The sequence below is a fragment of the Microcaecilia unicolor genome, chromosome 3, assembly GCF_901765095.1.
Source record: "Microcaecilia unicolor chromosome 3, aMicUni1.1, whole genome shotgun sequence".
Lineage (NCBI taxonomy): Eukaryota > Metazoa > Chordata > Amphibia > Gymnophiona > Siphonopidae > Microcaecilia > Microcaecilia unicolor.
The window spans coordinates 132251172-132269098 of record NC_044033.1 but is presented as its reverse complement, the minus strand read 5'-3'; the positions used below and the strand labels follow the sequence as shown (position 1 = coordinate 132269098).

The window sequence follows — 17927 nt, the reverse complement described above, 5'->3', positions numbered from 1 at the left end:
CCCTGCCCCTGGATCAGGACGTTTTGCGAAGACATCCAAATTGAAACGTGGACGTCCCTTTCGAAAATGCCCCTCTATGTAAGTCAAGCATTATGGGCCTTATTCTATAAAGGTTATGCTCCTAAATTACAAGCATACTTTATGCTCCAAAATACATTATGCTTGTAATTTAGAAGCATAAATTTTAGGAGTGTAAATGTATAGAATAAGGTCCTATATCCCTTATGGATAAGTGAGGCCATATGTATTATGTTAGCCTATATGTATCCATACATATAAAGCAGTGGCTGAAATTATTCAAGTTGCATTTGTTTCCATAAATTGCAGTTAGGTTTGCAATTCGATGAGCAATATCAGTATAGAAATGCTTTTAATTTGCAATTGAATAAGAAATTGATTCAGAATTTGGAACATGAATATGACTTTGGATTGGAATTTGTACTATGGTTTTTATTTTGTTTCACTTCTACAGCATAAATCAAAAAATTGGTACCTTTGAAAATGGTATAAAGAACATAATGGAGCCGATATTCAGCCAGCGGGAGGCAGCCCACATAAGTGCCACAGTCAGAGCTGACCCCAGATATTCAATGCCAGGCCGGTTCTGGGGACTGGCTATTGAATATCCAGTTTCGGTTTTGCCCACAGCAACTTAATCAGTTAAGCTGATATTCAGCGTCAACCAGTTAAGTGTTTAGTGGTTAAACATAGCCCTGCTATGTGAGCGACCTATCTTAATTTCTAAACTTAGCTGGTTAGCACTGAATATTTGCCAAACAGCTATATCATGTAACATAGCTGGTTAGCGGCTAGCTGCTAAGCAATAATATTCAGCGGAGATAACTGGCTATCTCGTGCTGAATATTAGCAGTCAGCTAAGCACTATTTAACCAGCCATTAGTGCCTATATATGAAAGTATGGTATATAAGTACATAAGTATTGCCATACTGAGAAAGACCAAAGGTCCATCAAGCCCAGCATCCTGTTTCCAACAGTGGCCAATCCAGGTCACAAATACCTGGCAAGATCCCAAAAAAGTACAAAACATTTTATACTGCTTATCCCAGAAATAGTGGATTTTCCCCAAGTCCATTTAATAATGGTCTATGGACTTTTTCTTTAGGAAACAAAATCAGTTTAGAAATGCTTTTAATTTGCAATTGAATAAGAAATTGATTCAGAATTTGGAACATAAATATGACTTTGGATTGGATTGTCACTTCTACAGCATAAATCAAAAGAGTGGTAACTTTGAAAATGGTATAAAGAACACAATGATCCTCTCTATACCTCTGCTGTACCATGCAGGAGAAAAAAAGGCCAAAAATGGCCAAAAGGTGAGAAGGATGTCACAGGGGCTGCATTATTGGAACCAATTTATTGATATGACCCAATACAGCTGTATTTTAACATGTGACTGCACCAGGGGTCCGAACAACCCCCCCCCCCCCCAAAAAAAAAAAACATTCAGAAGTTCATTTTCAAAACAAAGAGTACAAAAATCGTCATAAGGTGGCAGAAGTGCATTTTTCTCTCAAAAATGACTGAGTTGCAATTTTTGACACCTCAATTTTATACAATTCATCCAGCTTTCAAGGGGGCATAATGGAGGTATGTGTAGGGTAGGACCTGGGTGGAATATGGGCAGCCCCAAAAGATAGACACTCTTCTACAATAATGGAACAAAATAAAAATGTCTGGGGTCAAAATTAAGACGCGTTTGGCTAGACCTATTTCAATCACAACTAAGGAGCCCTTTTGCTAAGATGCAGGAGGGCTAATGTGCTGGTAGCACGCACTAAATCAGCACTACCGCTGGGCTAGCACATGTGCCCATCAGTAATTCTGAGTTTGGCATGCACCAAATCCCTCAGTAGAAAATAAGTTTCTATTTTCAACTGTGGGGGGGGGGGGGGGGCGTTCCTGGTAGTAATCATTGGTTGGCGAGTGCTGCATGGTTACTGCATGGGTAGTGCGCGAGCCCTTACTGCTAGGTCACTGGGTGGCGGTAAAGGCTCAAGCCATAAATAGGCATGCGCTAATTTTAATTTCAGTGTACTCCCATATACCGGCCCATTAAAAAAGCCCTTTTTCCCAGCCGTGGTAAAAAACGGCCTAGCATGCGCCCAAAACATGTGCCCACACTACCGCAGACCACTTTTTACCACGGCTTACTAAAAGGACCCTTAAGTGACCAAAAGGTGCCCTAAATGACCACTGGAGGAATTAAGGCATAACCACCCTTACTCCCTTTAGAGATCACTAACCCCCTTCCATCTCCCTAAGGTGTGACACTGACTGTACATTCCAGGCTCTATAACAGCTTCACATACGATGGCCATTTCTATTAGAGCAGCAAGTGGGACCCAGGAGTAGCCTAGTGGTCAGTGCAGTGGACTGAAGAGAAGGAGACCTAGGCCCATATCCCACTTTAACTGGTACCCTTATGGTAGAACATGTGAGCCCTCCAAATTACACTAAGGGGCCCTTTTACTGTGTTGCGGTAAAAGAGGCCCTGCGGTGTCCTCGGTGGGTGGATTTGCCATGCGCTGAGGACCCTTTTACCGCAGTGGTTTTTTTGTGAAAAAAGGAAATGACTGTGTAGTAAGTCTATACTTACCTCACGGCCATTTCCTGGGGAGCCCTTATGCCTCCTATTTAGGAGGCAGTAGAGGCTCCCATGCTAACCCAGCGGTAACAGGACAGCACTGATTACTGCTGGGTAAGCCCCTGATGTAAAAAATGAAATATAATTTCCGACGGACCGGAAATGCCATACGCTGGGGGTGGCACTACCACTAGCTCCTGCGGTGAGCTGTCGCTAGTGCCAGATTGGTGCATAACAAAGCAGAGATTGTGTTGGGCATTGAATTGTGTTTTAAAGCCCCCACTAGATAAACAATTGATGGAATTTTAAAGGGACTGAATATTGGCAGCTAGCTCGGTGAGGTCCTTCCAACTTATACACTTTTCAATATCGGGCACAATGTGTATGACGACTCTTGAAAATTAGCTGCAATATGCACAGGCTAAAAGGCAATCCTATAACATAGCTGCCTATTATGTGCGCAAACATTTACAAATAAAATTTACATGTGTATGTGTGCACATATAGGCATAAGTGCAAAGTTTCAGCCTAAGCCCTATTCTGTGTATTTGCAAGGGAAGATTCAGACTTATACATATAACTTACAGAATACTGAAAGGGAAGTTATCAATGTGAGCTACCGTTAAAGGGGCTTGTGCTAAAATAATATGAGTCAATGGCAAAATAATGTCATGACAGTAGCCCATGTTGATAACTGTGCCCTTGAATGTTACATGGGTATCTGCACCACTTAGAAGCTATCACTTACCTCAGTTCTACGCCTGGAGTAAGTTCTTGCGCCTAAGCGCATATATGTCCATTTACGCAAGTATTCTATGAAGGAAAGTAGGTGCCACCTTTCCTTCATAGAATAAGCTCCTGTCACATTTCCTTCAAGAGATAGAATTGTCCTTCATGTGTCCCACATGAATACACGTGTCCACCTATGTTGCAATCAATGCAGACTCTTCAAAATTGGGCCTTCATTTGATTAGATGTTAGAAATGTTTTTAAACAGAAATAAACTGTGCAAAAACTGGAAGAATCTTTAAAGTGTGTTCAAGAAATATATATTGGAGCTTGATTTTGTGAGCAGAACTATGACTACATTTCTGTACAACATTTTTTTTTGTAAGGCAACCCTTCACCTTACATTTGCAATTACATTAGAATGAGCAGAATTAAATACTTGGTTAAGTAATTAAACAAACGTCATTCTTTCAGATTTTGGTCATTCATATTCATTAATGTAAAGGAAATATCTAGCTATTAATTTATCAATTTAAACCTCATATGTTTAATCTAATTTCCTGTATCAAATCCTGTTTCATGTAATGGAATACTGTGTTGTAAGCTGTGCTGTTTGAAGAGTTAGAGTCATAGACAGAGTTTGGGAATCCACCTTATCAAGCACTGGGCTCACATTTAGATCCCTTTTCCACTCCCTTTTCTTTGTACTCCCCAGCCACATGCCGTGTACTCATCATTCTTCAGGTGCTGAGTCCATTAGCTGGTCTTTCAAGACCAGTGACTCATTTGGTGTACAAGAATAGGAACTGTACCTGTATGTGCAGGCCATTATTTTTCCAGGGATGTTGTAGCCACAGCCATTGCTGAGCATCCCCAAAATGTGATTGTTCATCCTTATTCCTGTTTTCTTCAGTCCTTTGCTACCTGACAGTACGCCTCAAACTTGCAGCTGTTCCAGCACTGTCATGGTGGCCTTGGACTCAGATCACAGTGCAGCAAGTGAGTTATGTGCTCAGTCTTCACTTGGTTGCCATATAACCCCTAATTCTGTAAAACACCAAAATTTGTGTGTGCAAATTTAGATCTATGCCCAATTTACCAACTCGATCCTTGAGACCTCAACATAAGTGTGAGCTTATTACCTATATGCTTCAACATGTACACTTAGAGCTTACACAGACTGGCATAAGTATGAACTTCCCCTCAAATCACAAGTCAGGAACCCTGGAATATAGCTAGATTCAACATTTACTTTGATTCCCCAAATCCAAGCAACTGTCAAGAGCTGCTGCTACTATCTGCGACACCTACGTTGCCTCTCTCCTTACATCGAGAAGTAAACCTTATCCCAGTTGTGCATGCCATGATAACTTCAAGACTGGATTATTGTAATGCACTCTACAACAGTCTGAAGACAAAGGGCCAGCACCAGCTCCAATTCATTAAGAATGCTGCAGCAAGACTAATAGAAAGTTGCAAGTAATGTGACCACATCACACCATTTTTGCCAAAACTTCATTGGCAACAAGTACAATACAGGGCTAAATTTAAAACTCTATGTCTGATCTTCAAGGCCCTTAAAGGAAATGGCCTCAAGTACCTGAAGAATAGGATAGTAACATATAGTAACATAGTAAATGATGGCAGATAAAGACCTGTACCGCCCATCCAGTCTGCCCAACAAGATAAACTCATTTACATGGTATATGATATTTTATATGTATACCCGAGTTTGATTTGTCCTTGCCTTTCTCAGGGTACAGATCATAGAAGTCTGCCCAGCTCCCATTTTGTTTCCCAATTACCGGCGTTGCCACCCAATCTCTGCTAAGATTCCGCAGAACTATTCCTTCTAAACAGGATTCCTTTGTGTTTATCCCACACATGTTTGAATTCCATTGCCGTTTTCATCACCACCTCCCGCGGGAGGGCATTCCACATATCCACCACCCTCTCTGTAAAAAAATACTTCCTGACATTAGTCCTGAGTCTGACCCCCTTCAACCTCAATTCATATCCTACTGCCTTCCCGTCTTTGGAAAATATTAGTTTGCGGATTAATACCTTTCAAATATTTGAACATCTGTATCATGTCACCCTTGTTTCTCCTTTCCTCCAAGGTATACATGTTCAGGTCAGCAAGTCTCTCCTCGTACGGTTTGTAATGCAAATCCAAAACCATTTTTGTAGCTTTTCTTTGCACTGCTTCCAGTCTTTTTACATCTTTAGCAAGATATGGCCTCAAAAACTAAACACAATACTCCAAGGGGGGCCTCACCAACGACTTGTAGAGGGGCATCAACACCTCCTTTCTTCTGCTGGTTATGTCCCTCTCTATACAGCCTAGCTTCCTTCTGGCCATGACCGTCGCCTTGTTGCATTGTTTCTTCACCTTCAGATCCTCAGACACCAACACCCCAAGGTCTCTCTCCTGAGTCGAGTTTACTAATTTCTCCCCTCCTATTCAGTATCTCTATTTCGGGTTTCTGCACCCCAAGTGCATCACTCTATATGTCTTGGCATTAAATCTAACAGACAACATAATAAGGAAAAATTATTTCCAGTTTGATAACAAATTGTTCCTACAGAAACATGGAATAACGATGGGCGCTACTGTTGCCCCAACCATCGCATGCCTTTACATGGCGGATTTCGAGGAGAAATTTTTGTACTCAAGGTTTGCTTCCATTATCATACTATGGAAACGTTTTATCAATGACGTAATCCTCATATGGACTGGTACTCAGAGTGAGCTTCAACAATTTTTAGACCATTTGAACTCTGTTGATATAAACATTAAGTTTGAGTCATTGATTGGAGGCCAATCCATAAATTAAGTGGAGAAGTGGCCTAGTGGTTAGGGTGGTGGACTTTGGTCCTGGAGAACTGAGGAACTGAGCTCAATTCCCACTTCAGGCACAAGCAGCTCCTTGTGATTCTGGGCAAGTCACTTAACCCTCCATTGCCCCCTGTAAGCCGCATTGAGTCTGCCATGAGTGGGAAAGCGCGGGGTATAAATATAACAAAAAAAAAATACAGGAAGGGAGGTTCATTACTGAGGTATGTCGAAAAACAACAGACTCTAATACATTATTACACTATCATAGTTATCATCCAATGGCCTCTAAGAATGGAATTCCAGTGGGCCAATTTTTACGTATTAAAAAACTATCAGTTTCAAACGAAAGTTTTAGAAATTCGGCCGTAGATCTATGCAATAGATTTAAAAATCGAGCTTATCCCAATAGAGTTATCAAGAAAGCTTATAAAAGAGCTATGAATGTCGACTGCTACTGGCTGTTGTACCCGCCACCTAAACCACCAGATCACAATGAAAGATTAGTCTGTGTGCTGTCCCATTCCCGTCAGACAACTGCCATCAGGAAGATCATTAATAAACATTGGTCTATGTTAGCTGCCCATGGTTTTGACCAAGGACCAATGTTTGCCTATATGCGTGACCGAAATCTGGGGGAAATTTTGTCTTCTGTTAATTCACCCTCCCAGATTTCCGATACATCTGAAATGCATGGTCATAAAAGCTGTGGCAGGTGTGTATACTGACAGCATGCTTGGCAAACTACAATGGTCACCAATCCCAGTACAGGTAAACCTTTTTTTCTTAAAAGCTCCACGGACTGTAATTCTTCTCAGGTTGTGTATGGTATAGCGTGCCCCTGTACCAAATGGTACATAGGGCACACCAATAGAAGAATTAAACAAAGGATTGGGGAGCACTTAAGTAACCTGATGAACAGTAAACGCGAAGCACCGCTCGTAGACCATTGGTTGCAAACTCAACACAATATCAAGGACTTAAGATTTGTTGTTCTTTTACAAATTCATTTGCCTCTAGGGGGAGATGCTCCCCGGATTCTCCTTAGAAAAGCACAGGAATTTATTTATCGATGGCACACAATCCAGCTTATAATAGAAAGACAAAAACGCCTATATTGCGACCTAAATCGGAAGATAGGCGTTTATCTCCCAAAAACGAATAACGCGGTATAATCGAAAGCCGAACTTGGAAGTTTTCAACTGCATTCCATCGCGGAAGCGTACAAAGTTGACGGGGGCATGTCGGAGGCGTGGTGAAGGCGGGACTGGGGCGTGGTTATCACCCGAACAGAGATGGGCGCCTTTCGCCAATAATGGAAAAAAAGTATGCGTTTGTAGCTAGAATTTAGGGAACTTTTCCTGGACCCTGTTTTTTTCACAAATAAAGCCCCAAAAAGTGCCCTAAATGACCAGATTACCACCAGAGGGAATCGGGGATGACCTCCCCTGACTCCCCCAGTGGTCACTAACCCCCTCCCACCACAAAAAATGATGTTTCACAACTTTTTATTTTCACCCTCAAATGTCATACCCACCTCCCTGGCAGCAGTATGCAGGTCCCTGGAGCAGTTGTTAGGGGGTGCAGTGGACTTCAGGCAGGTGGACCCAGGCCCATCCCCCCCCCTACCTGTTACAATTGTGCTGCTTAATGCTTAGTCGTCCAACCCACCCCAAACCCACTGTACCCACATGTAGGTGCCCCCTTCACCCCTTAGGGCTATAGTAATGGTGTAGACTTGTGGGCAGTGGGTTTTGAGGGGGATTTGGGGGGCTCAACACACAAGGGAAGGGTGCTATGCACCTGGGAGCTCTTTTACCTTTTTTTTTGTTTTTGTAAAAGTGCCCCCTAGGGTGCCCGGTTGGTGTCCTGGCATGTGAGGAGGACCAGTGCACTACGACTCCTGGACCCTCCCACGAACAAATGCCTTGGATTTATTCGTTTTTGAGCTGGGCGCTTTCATTTTCCATTATCACTGAAAAACAAAAATGCCCAGCTCACAAATTGTCGAATAAAACATGGACGTCTATTTTTTTCTAAAATACGGTTCGGTCCGCCCCTTCACGGACCCGTTCTCGGAGATAAACGCCCATGGAGATAGACGTTTTCGTTCAATTATGCCCCTCCACGGCCCCTAGTGGTCTGAATAGGGAAATAGAGTGGCAAGCACTAATATAACTTTAGTTTTCCCGCGCTTGATAAACAGCTGACTTCCTATATAAACACTGCGCATGTGTGGGCATTCTTTTGCAGGTTTCTGACCGAGTTGGATGGGATGCCTCCCTGGCTTTGCTGTACAGTGAGTAACAACAGCTTACTAAACTTTGCTTGATTTATAAATAGTGTTATACTTGTGGAGAGTTTCAAACTTATATCTTTTTTGATTCATACACTATGCAGCGTTTGTTTTTTTTTGTTTGGTTTTAAGTGGTTTTACGTTATCTTTGCAGATCAGTTCCCCTGTAGACACCGCTATCTAGGCAAAACATGGCCCATGTTGGGAACTGGGAACTTTGAACATTTATCTTTGCACAGATTCAGATTTAAAAGTATTACAGTGACCGTAGATTTATACCATCTCTTGCATTGGAACATTAATCAATAACATCGCAAAGACCAGTAGATCCGTCCACACCCTACCTAAGCTAAGTAGCCGATATATATTTTCTACCATTATATTGTTTTGCTGCTGAATGTTATAATTAGGTTGGAGGAAGGGTGTGCAATGATGCTAGCAAGGTGTTTATATACATCTCAAATCTTTGGGTCATTGTATTACACCAAGAAAAACTGAGCACACATTAATTTATATAAGAAGAAATTTTTCATTTTCATTTTTATTATACTTTGTTTCAATGCTAATATGTTAAATTATTACGTGGTTTCTGTAACAGTTTATCAATTAAATGTTAACTGCCAGACCCTCGACCATTCTTCTAACATTCGGAGATCCCTTCTCATTGTTTCTACTCCCTCCAGGGTATCCACTCTATTGGCTATTTTCGTGTCATCCGCAAAAAGGCACACCTTTCCTTCCAGTCCTTCAGCAATATCTCCCACAAATATATTAAACAGAATAGGCCCCAGCACCGACCCCTGAGGAACTCCACTGCTCACCTTCCTTTCCTCCTAGTGGATTCCATTTATCACCACCCTCTGCCACCTGTCAGTCAACCAGTTTCTTATGCAGTTCACCACTTTCAGTCCTAAGTGCAACCCTTTCAGCTTATTCACGAGTCTTCTGTGGGGGACCGTATCAAAGGCTGAAGTCCAAGTAGATTACATCTAGCGCATGTCCTTCATCCAGTTCTTTGGTCACCCAGTCAAAGAAGTCAATAAGATTCGTTTGGCAGGATTTTCCTTTGGTAAAGCCATGTTGCCTCGGGTCCTGTAACCCGTCAGCTTTTAGAAAGTTAACTATCCTTTCTTTCAGCAATGACTCCATTATTTTTCCTACCACCGACGTGAGACTTACTGGTTTGTAGTTTCCCACTTCTTACCTGTCTCCACTTTTGTGAATAGGAACCACGTCCGCTTGTCTCCAATCTTCTGGAACCTCTCCCGTTTCTAAAGATCTATTAAATAAATCTTTAAGAGGTCCCACCAGGACCTCCTTGAGCTCCTTCAGTATCCTATGATGTATCCTATCCGGCCCCATAGCTTTGTCCACCTTCAGATTCTCCAGTTGTTTATAAACTCTTTCTTCCGTAAATGGCGCAGTATCCACTCCATTCCCAGATGTTCCCTTGGCAGCTGACCGCGGTCCTTTTCCAGGATTTTCCACCATGAACACCGAAGAGAAATAATTGTTTAGCACATTCGCTTTATCTTCATCACTCCCCACATAGCCATTCTCATTATCTTTCAGTCTCGCAATTCCATTCCTATCTCTTCTCCTTTCTCCAATATATCTGAAAAAGGTCTTGTCACCTCTCTTTACATCTTTAGCCATTTTTTCTTCTGCTCGCGCTTTCGCTAGCCGTATTTCCCTCTTCGCTTCTTTGAGTTTAAGGTGATAATCTTTTCCGTGATCCTCTCATTGCATTCTTTTGTGTTTCTTGAACAACGACTCTTTTGCTCTTAATTTTTCAGTTACTTGTTTGGAGAACCATATAGGCTTCCTGCTTCTCTTGTTTTTCTTTACTTTCCTCACAAAAAGATCAGTTGCCATATTTATAGCAGCCATTAGCTTGGACCACTGTTTTTCCACTTCTCCTATGCCTTCCCACGCCAACAGCTCCTTCTTCAGGTATTCCCCCATTTTATCAAAATCAGTACGTCTGAAATCCAGTACTTTGAGTTTTGTGTGTCCGCAATCCACCTTTGCCCTTATTTCAAACCATACAGTGTGATGATCACTATTACATAGGTAGGCACCCTCCCAGAGATTGGAAACACTACCTCCAATCGTGAGCACTAGATCCAGCATCTACCCTTCCCTCGTGGGTTCTGCCACCATTTGTATGAGCAAGGCACTTTGACAGGCATCCACAATCTTCCTACTTCTTTCCAATTCTGCAGATGGGACGTTCCAATCCACATTACTGCTTACAAGTCTTGAACCTTTTTACTTAGACTATGCACATTTGTGCACATAGGTTTCCATGTGCTTAGTGAGTTTAGGTGGTTTTCTATATTTATATGACCTTTCCCTCTGCCAACATGTTTATTCTGGGGGTGACTTTCCGAAATCCCTTGTTTCCTTTTCTCACCCCCACCCTCTAGTTTAAATGTCTAGAAACATATTGTCTGAATTTCTCCCCAAGGATCCTTTTTCCCATCACAGAAAGATGTAGCCCATCATTACAGTACAGCCTCTTATTTTTTCACGTATTACCCCATTCTCCTATGTATCTAAACCTTCTTCTTTACATCAAGCCACTTATTGAATTCCTCTGTTTTGCGTAGTCTTTCCTCTCCCCTCCCCCTTGTAGGAATTATTTCAGAAAAAGTCACAGTCCGAACCAAAGATTTCAGTCCCTCCCTAAGCTTCTGGAACGCTCTCTGTGCTGTACACTTGCCATTGTTGGCCAGGTCATTTGTCCCCAGGTGAATTACAACATCAGCGTTTGAAGCCTTGCTCTCTTCTTGGCTAACTTTCAGAATTTGGTCTGTACACCTTGTAGCTGAAGATCCTGGAAGACATTTGACTAGGTTGAAACCCCTGAACTGTGTTCCTAAGTTAATGCCTCTGATAATGGAGTCTCTGAGCAGTAAGAATTTTCTGCTTTTCACCATTCTGTCATTATTTGGGAGATGTTTCTTGGGTTGTGCTACTTTCCTTGACTCTGGTTCCACCACAGTACTTCTTCTTACACCATCATAATGATGCAACACTGCAAAAGAATTTGGCAGGGCAAAGCTTGGGAGGACGAGTGTTTCTGTGTCACAGATCTACACACGTCTAAGGACATCCTCTACACACGTCCAAGGACACTAAGGTCCTCCCATCACTAACCAAAAAACTACCTCTCCAAAAGACATTACACGATGTGATACCCACAAGCGAGTCTTCTCTGGAGTAGCCCCCACACTCTGGAATGCATTTCCTGAAAGGCTCCGATTAACACAAGATTATCTCTACTTCAGGAAGCAGGTGAAAGCTTGGCTCTTCAACCAGGCCTTTAATGGAAGAAGTAACTAAGTTGTTAGTCTCACTCACACACACAAGGAGTGACACGGGCTGCACATACTGCAGCAGGAAGGAAATGTTTATCCACTCCTACCCTAGCTGAGATAATATTTAACCATCTCTCTGATCTCATGTGCAACTTTCTTTAAATGTCATCTTATTTTCTACCTCCTCTTACTCTCTTACCCATCTATATGTTCCATCTTTGCTTATACCCTACACTGTCATTTAAAATATTCTATTACTTATTTTGTTGGCATTGTAAGTAGTATACTATCCTGCTTATAATCGAACGAGAAAAACGCCCAAGTTCCGACCTAAATCGGGAGATGGACGTTTATCTCACAAAAACGAATAAAGCGGTATAATCGAAAGCCAATTTTTGGACGTTTTCAACTGCACTCCGTCGCGGATGCGAACAAAGTTGATGGGGGCGTGTCAGAGGTGTGGCGAAGGCGGAACTGGGGCGTGGTTATCTGCCGAACAAAGATGGGCGCATTTCACCAATAATGGGAAAAAAGTATGCGTTTTTAGCTAGAATTTAGGACACTTTTCCTGGACCCTGTTTTTTCATGAATAAGGCCCCAAAAAGTGCCCTAAATGACCAGATGACCACTGGAGGGAATCGGGGATGACCTCCCCTGACTCCCCCAGTGGTCACTAACCCCCTCCCACCACAAAAAATGATGTTTCACAACTTTTTATTTTCACCCTCAAATGTCATACACAGGTCCCTGGAGCAGTTGTTAGGGGGTGCAGTGGACTTCAGGCAGGTGGACCCAGGCCCATCCCCCCTACCTGTTACAATTGTGCTGCTTAATGCTTATTAGTCGTCCAACCCCCCCAAACCCACTGTACCCACATGTAGGTGCCCCCCTTCACCCCTTAGGGCTATAGTAATGGTGTAGACTTGTGGGCAGTGGGTTTTGAGGGGGATTTGGGGGGCTCAACACACAAGGGAAGGGTGCTATGCACCTGGGAGCTCTTTTACCTTTTTTTTTGGTTTTGTAAAAGTGCCCCCTAGGGTGCCCGGTTGATGTCCTGGCATGTGAGGGGGACCAGTGCACTACGAATCCTGGCCCCTCCCACGAACAAATGCCTTGGATTTATTCGTTTTTGAGCTGGGCGCTTTCATTTTCCATTATCGCTGAAAAACAAAAACGCCCAGCTCACACATTGTTGAATAAAACATGGGTGTCTATTTTTTCCCAAAATACGGTTCGGTCCACCCCTTCACGGACCCGTTCTCGGAGATAAACGCCCATGGAGATAGGCGTTTTCGTTCAATTATGCCCCAACATGGTATAACAGAGAGAGGGAGCAAAAAATTATCAAAGCATGCCATTTGTCCATTAAGGATTCCTCGTCATTCTCATCAAAGGCTGGTGGTTCCTGTAACAAATTGTGTAATCGATCCTCAGAATAACTGAGTACATTGTCCCAATTCTTGAAGGCCATCCCTCATAAAGATCTGTGGTATAACAGAGAGAGGGAGCAAAGCACAGACAAAAAGCCAAGACACAAAACAAAAAAGCACCAAGGGCCTTCAAAAAATGGGGATTAAAGTCTTTAATCATATGTTGAAGAAACAATACTTGAATGGACCCGACACGGTCCGTGTTTCGGCGCACAGCACCTGCCTCAGGGGTCTATAATAACCATAAAAACAAAAGGTTAAAATAAATATATATGCATATATACACACACAGTTACATATATGTGTGATAGGAACCGTAAACATTAGAGTACAATCACATTATATATGAGAATAAAGATATACCCATGTATACATTCATATAAAAAACATTAAGTGTACATACAGGTATAAATGACATATATCGCTCATAAACATTCAAAGTGTGTATTATAGGAATCCATAATGTTGATTAAATGAGCCTACAAATTAAAAATATATAAAACCAATAGCAAAATATGTCTATAATAAAATGTTGTCCTACTAACATTATGCCTATATGGGGTTCTCCAATATCTTGTGCAGTATGAGCAAGTACACAAAATTCAAAAAATGTGTTGAAAAAGGTGTGAAAAAACAAACGTATTGAAAAACTGTATCAAAAATAATAGTAAAATAATAATGAAGAAATAATGAACAATAATAAATAATAAATAAAAAACAAAAAGAACAAAATTTGCTGTTGAAATCATCATTAGGTGTATATAGGAAGAGGCCATATTTACTCTCTCATTATGTTCTTCACATTAGTATGGAATATAAGTGAATGATGAGCAAATTAAAAAATAAAAGTAAAAGTAAAAATTAAAATTAAAACAGAAAAAGAATTGAAAATAGCAGGGGTAAAAAAAAATAAATAATAAAAAATATTAGATAATAATGAAGACATTAGTATATATGTGACATCGAAACATGTTTGGGAACATAACATAATTTATTTCTTGATCACATGAATATCAATAATTAAAACCACATTCAAAAATTGCTTTAATATCATAAAGATCTACACATATAAGTAGTATTTATTTGAAAAGATATTAAATATTTTTTATAAAATATTTATTTCAAAGTATGTATGAAAATTAAAAATATATAAAAAAAAAAAAAAATAATAATAAAAATATAGAAGGGTGATGAAATCATACATCCAGACTGAGCAATTAAATCTATAGCAGGTATTGTATACATAGAATGATATAAATAAAAAAAATGGATGAGTTATGAAAAAACGTGAAACACAGCGCCGAAGATAGGCAGACAAGGTGCATAATACAAATGTTTATAATGAAAGTATAAAAGAACGGGCTCACCGTAAGCAACAGCTGACAACATGCGGCGGTATTATGAAGACAATACAGTTGTAAAGATCAATGAACTGCAACGCCGTATCATCTCCTAAAAAAGTGTATCATATTGAGAATATATAATGAATGACACGATTGTGGATAATAGGCATCACAACTGTGTGAAGAGAGTCACGAGAAACAATGATAATGTACAATAGTGAATCATATTAACATCAAGTCGCCTATGTCTGATGAAAAAGACGGGTCTTTTGATAGAAACGCGAAATCCAGCAATCAATCATTTAGAATGAAATCTATTGCAAGAGATATTATCTTTTAAAAATGTATATCAATACATAAAAGATGATATATATCTCATACTAGTGATGCCATTGTTAGGGAGATTTATCCAAAAATAGCTCGAATGCCAGTTTAGGTCAGCGTTATAAGATTATATTCTATCAAAAATATATCTATATTTACCATTTAAGTAAAACATTACTTTATTCTCAGTTGCTAATAGGAGAAAGAAAATCTAACACCACTTAGTAAACATCACTCACATTTAAAATTACCAGCAATAGCATGACAGTATTATTTCGGCAAACATAAACTAGGGCCTTTGTCTATACTGGCTATGGAAGATGTATTGATGCAGTAAAGCAAGCATGATGGTGATTGGTTTATGTGTTTAATGCTAATTTAAGAGGAACTGAAGAAAATCGTGCTGTATTATGCAGTTTCACAGAGTTCTTTACTCCATCCTCTTTACCATAAGTTATCAACATTAAGCTTAACACCCCTACTGGGATACTGCAAATTAGTGACAGTTCATAAACTTAGGAATAAAGGATAAGTTGACTTCAGGTGAAATGAAGTGTCTTAGTCAGGAGAGGAGCGCTTAGACATACTGCTGGGTAAGCAGCTGCTTTTCTCTGCAGGCTACAATTCTCATCGCTTGTCTTGCTCTCTCACACATACACACACAGAGAAGAAATCTAGGACTGTAGTGGGCTGTATTCTGTCCATCACAGTAGGAGGGACTCTGAAGCAAAACAACTAAAGAGGCTTCGACAAGAGCGTCTTTCTGAGTTGCTCTGCCTTTTGGCAGTCCCCTGAGATTTACATGTTTGCTAGAGTAATAAATCATTAGGGATGGGAAAGACAAAAGGAAACTGTCAAGGAAGAGATGAACTGCCTTTATAGGAAATGGACTCAAAATAGCATCTGTCATTCCTCTGGGTCGCAAGTCTGCTCCTATTCTTCCTTGCCCTTCTGTGATGACACAGAAAGGCTGACTTCATGGACATCGCTGTTTGAGGTCTTGAGCTAAACCTTGGAAGCTGCTACCCTTGGTGCATGATAGAATATATTAATTACTATGTCTATTCTTAATTTATTTTTTTAATAGAAACAAATGTCTTTAGGTTTCCATTACAAACAAGAAGAGGTTGATTCACCCACTTTGAGGCTGGAAAAGAGCCCAAAGTGGATTATTTAAACACTATTCAAAGACTAAGACAGAATAGAACATAAGCTTTTAGGACCAGATGTGCCAAAGGATTTCTCCTAGTTTGTGCATCTGGCCCATGAGGCATTTGGGGCCAGGCCAGCTCCAGGGCATGGAATGCATTAGCAGCTTCATTACAATATGCATGGCATTCATTATAACCTTTTGGACATGCAGTGTTGATTATATAAAAACAGCAGGAAACTGCAGCAAATATGTGTGGAATGTGGCATTGGCATGACATATGTAGAAGACACTTAACTGGGCAGCTCCTAACCAAAGTGCCACTCACTGGGGTCAACCACTAATTTTTTGGCAGCATTATCCTGATAATGGTGCTGAAAATGACCACTGATCACACTAACTTTATCCAGATACTTATCTGGTACTGACCTAAATTTTATCTTTACCCAGATAAGTGTTTAGCAGCTGCTTTATACCTAGATATTCAGTCCTAGTATCCAGGTATACTGCAGCACTGAATAACCGGGCATAAAATATCTATGGTGACCAGGGCTGCCGAGAGACATAGCCAGGCCCAGGGAAGAACCAGACCGCCGCAAGCCACCCCCCTCTCACACCAATCACTATACATGCCACCCCCTCACTCTCCCCCTTACCCTTCTGCCTTTGCATCTAAGAGGGGGCCTGGGCCAAACAAGCTGCTTCCTGCGTGCCTACTCCCACAGTCTGTCCTCTCCTGCTCCTGTCTGTGCTGGGAGTCAGGACCTGGATGATTGCATTAATGCGATATCGCACTAATGCAATCATCTGGGTCCTGGGTGACACGCAGGAGCTGGGGACAACAGACCTGGAAGCAGGCAGCAAGAAGAAGTTTACTGAGCCCAGGCCCCCACTTGGAAGCCAGGCCCTGGGAATTTTGGGCCCCCCCCCCCCTCTCAGCAGCCCTGATGGTGACTGGCATTTGAAAGAAGGATTACTGCCATGGGCTGTATATTGGGGAATTTATTCTTAAGACTGTCTCATTGGCATTCTCTGCAACATTTAAAGGGCCAGGTTTTGTGGGAATCAATGGGGGGGGGGGGGGGGGGAACACTCATACAAACATAGAGAATAATTTATAATGGTAAGAAATAAAATATGAATGGCTTGATTGTAAGTTCTTTTGAGCAGGGACTGTCCTTTGTTGTTAAACTGTAAAGCGCTGCTTAACCCTAGTAGCGCTCTAGAAATGTTAAGTAGTAGTAGTAGTAGTATAAGCCATAGGACTGTAAACACATAGCGTCTACACATGAATAAGTGTTAAAAATGCTGTTTCCCTCATCACAAGCTTTATATCCATCCTTCAGTGAGCATTTGCACATCTTTCCTGTACACATGCCACATATTGGTCATGACTCATAACCCTCTCCATACACCAGTACAGAGCAGCAATGCTAAAGGCACTACAAGGACCCTCTCAGTGCATTACCTAAGCTGTATCCTAAACAAGCAGAGGGGGCTCTGCTTTCATATACTCACTATCTTGTACACCATACCTATTAAATATATTGGGACAGCCCTACACATTTACTGCTTCCATTTTTCTTTCTCCTTCTCTGAATCTGATGCATTTGATCACAAAAGAGCATGTGAGTACCCGTCTACTGTGCCAAGGCAGTACAGATAGATGTGGCCTCTTTCATAGCAACTTAGAAGTGGCACTGGACATGTCATTCCCAGTCATTCCCTGCTGCTGGTTTTCAAAGATTAGGAGTGCAGTGAAGGGGGACCATTTCTGGAGGTCCCATTGTCATCTTTGGTATTTTGGCATGTGCTTCTTCCTAGTTATCTAAGTGAGAAGGCTAGTGTTGATGGATCTACCGTATTCAGCCAGACTGAGAACATGTC

At 41.3% G+C, this 17927-nt stretch overlaps 1 long non-coding RNA gene across 1 annotated transcript; it reads left to right on the top strand.

Moving 5' to 3' along the window:
- Window positions 1-647: 647 nt before the first annotated feature.
- Window positions 648-17722, top strand: LOC115464843. Its single transcript, XR_003941275.1, has 3 exons — window positions 648-720; window positions 4691-4692; window positions 17707-17722. It is a non-coding gene; the product is annotated as an uncharacterized LOC115464843 (long non-coding RNA).
- The last annotated feature ends 205 nt before the right edge of the window (window positions 17723-17927 follow it).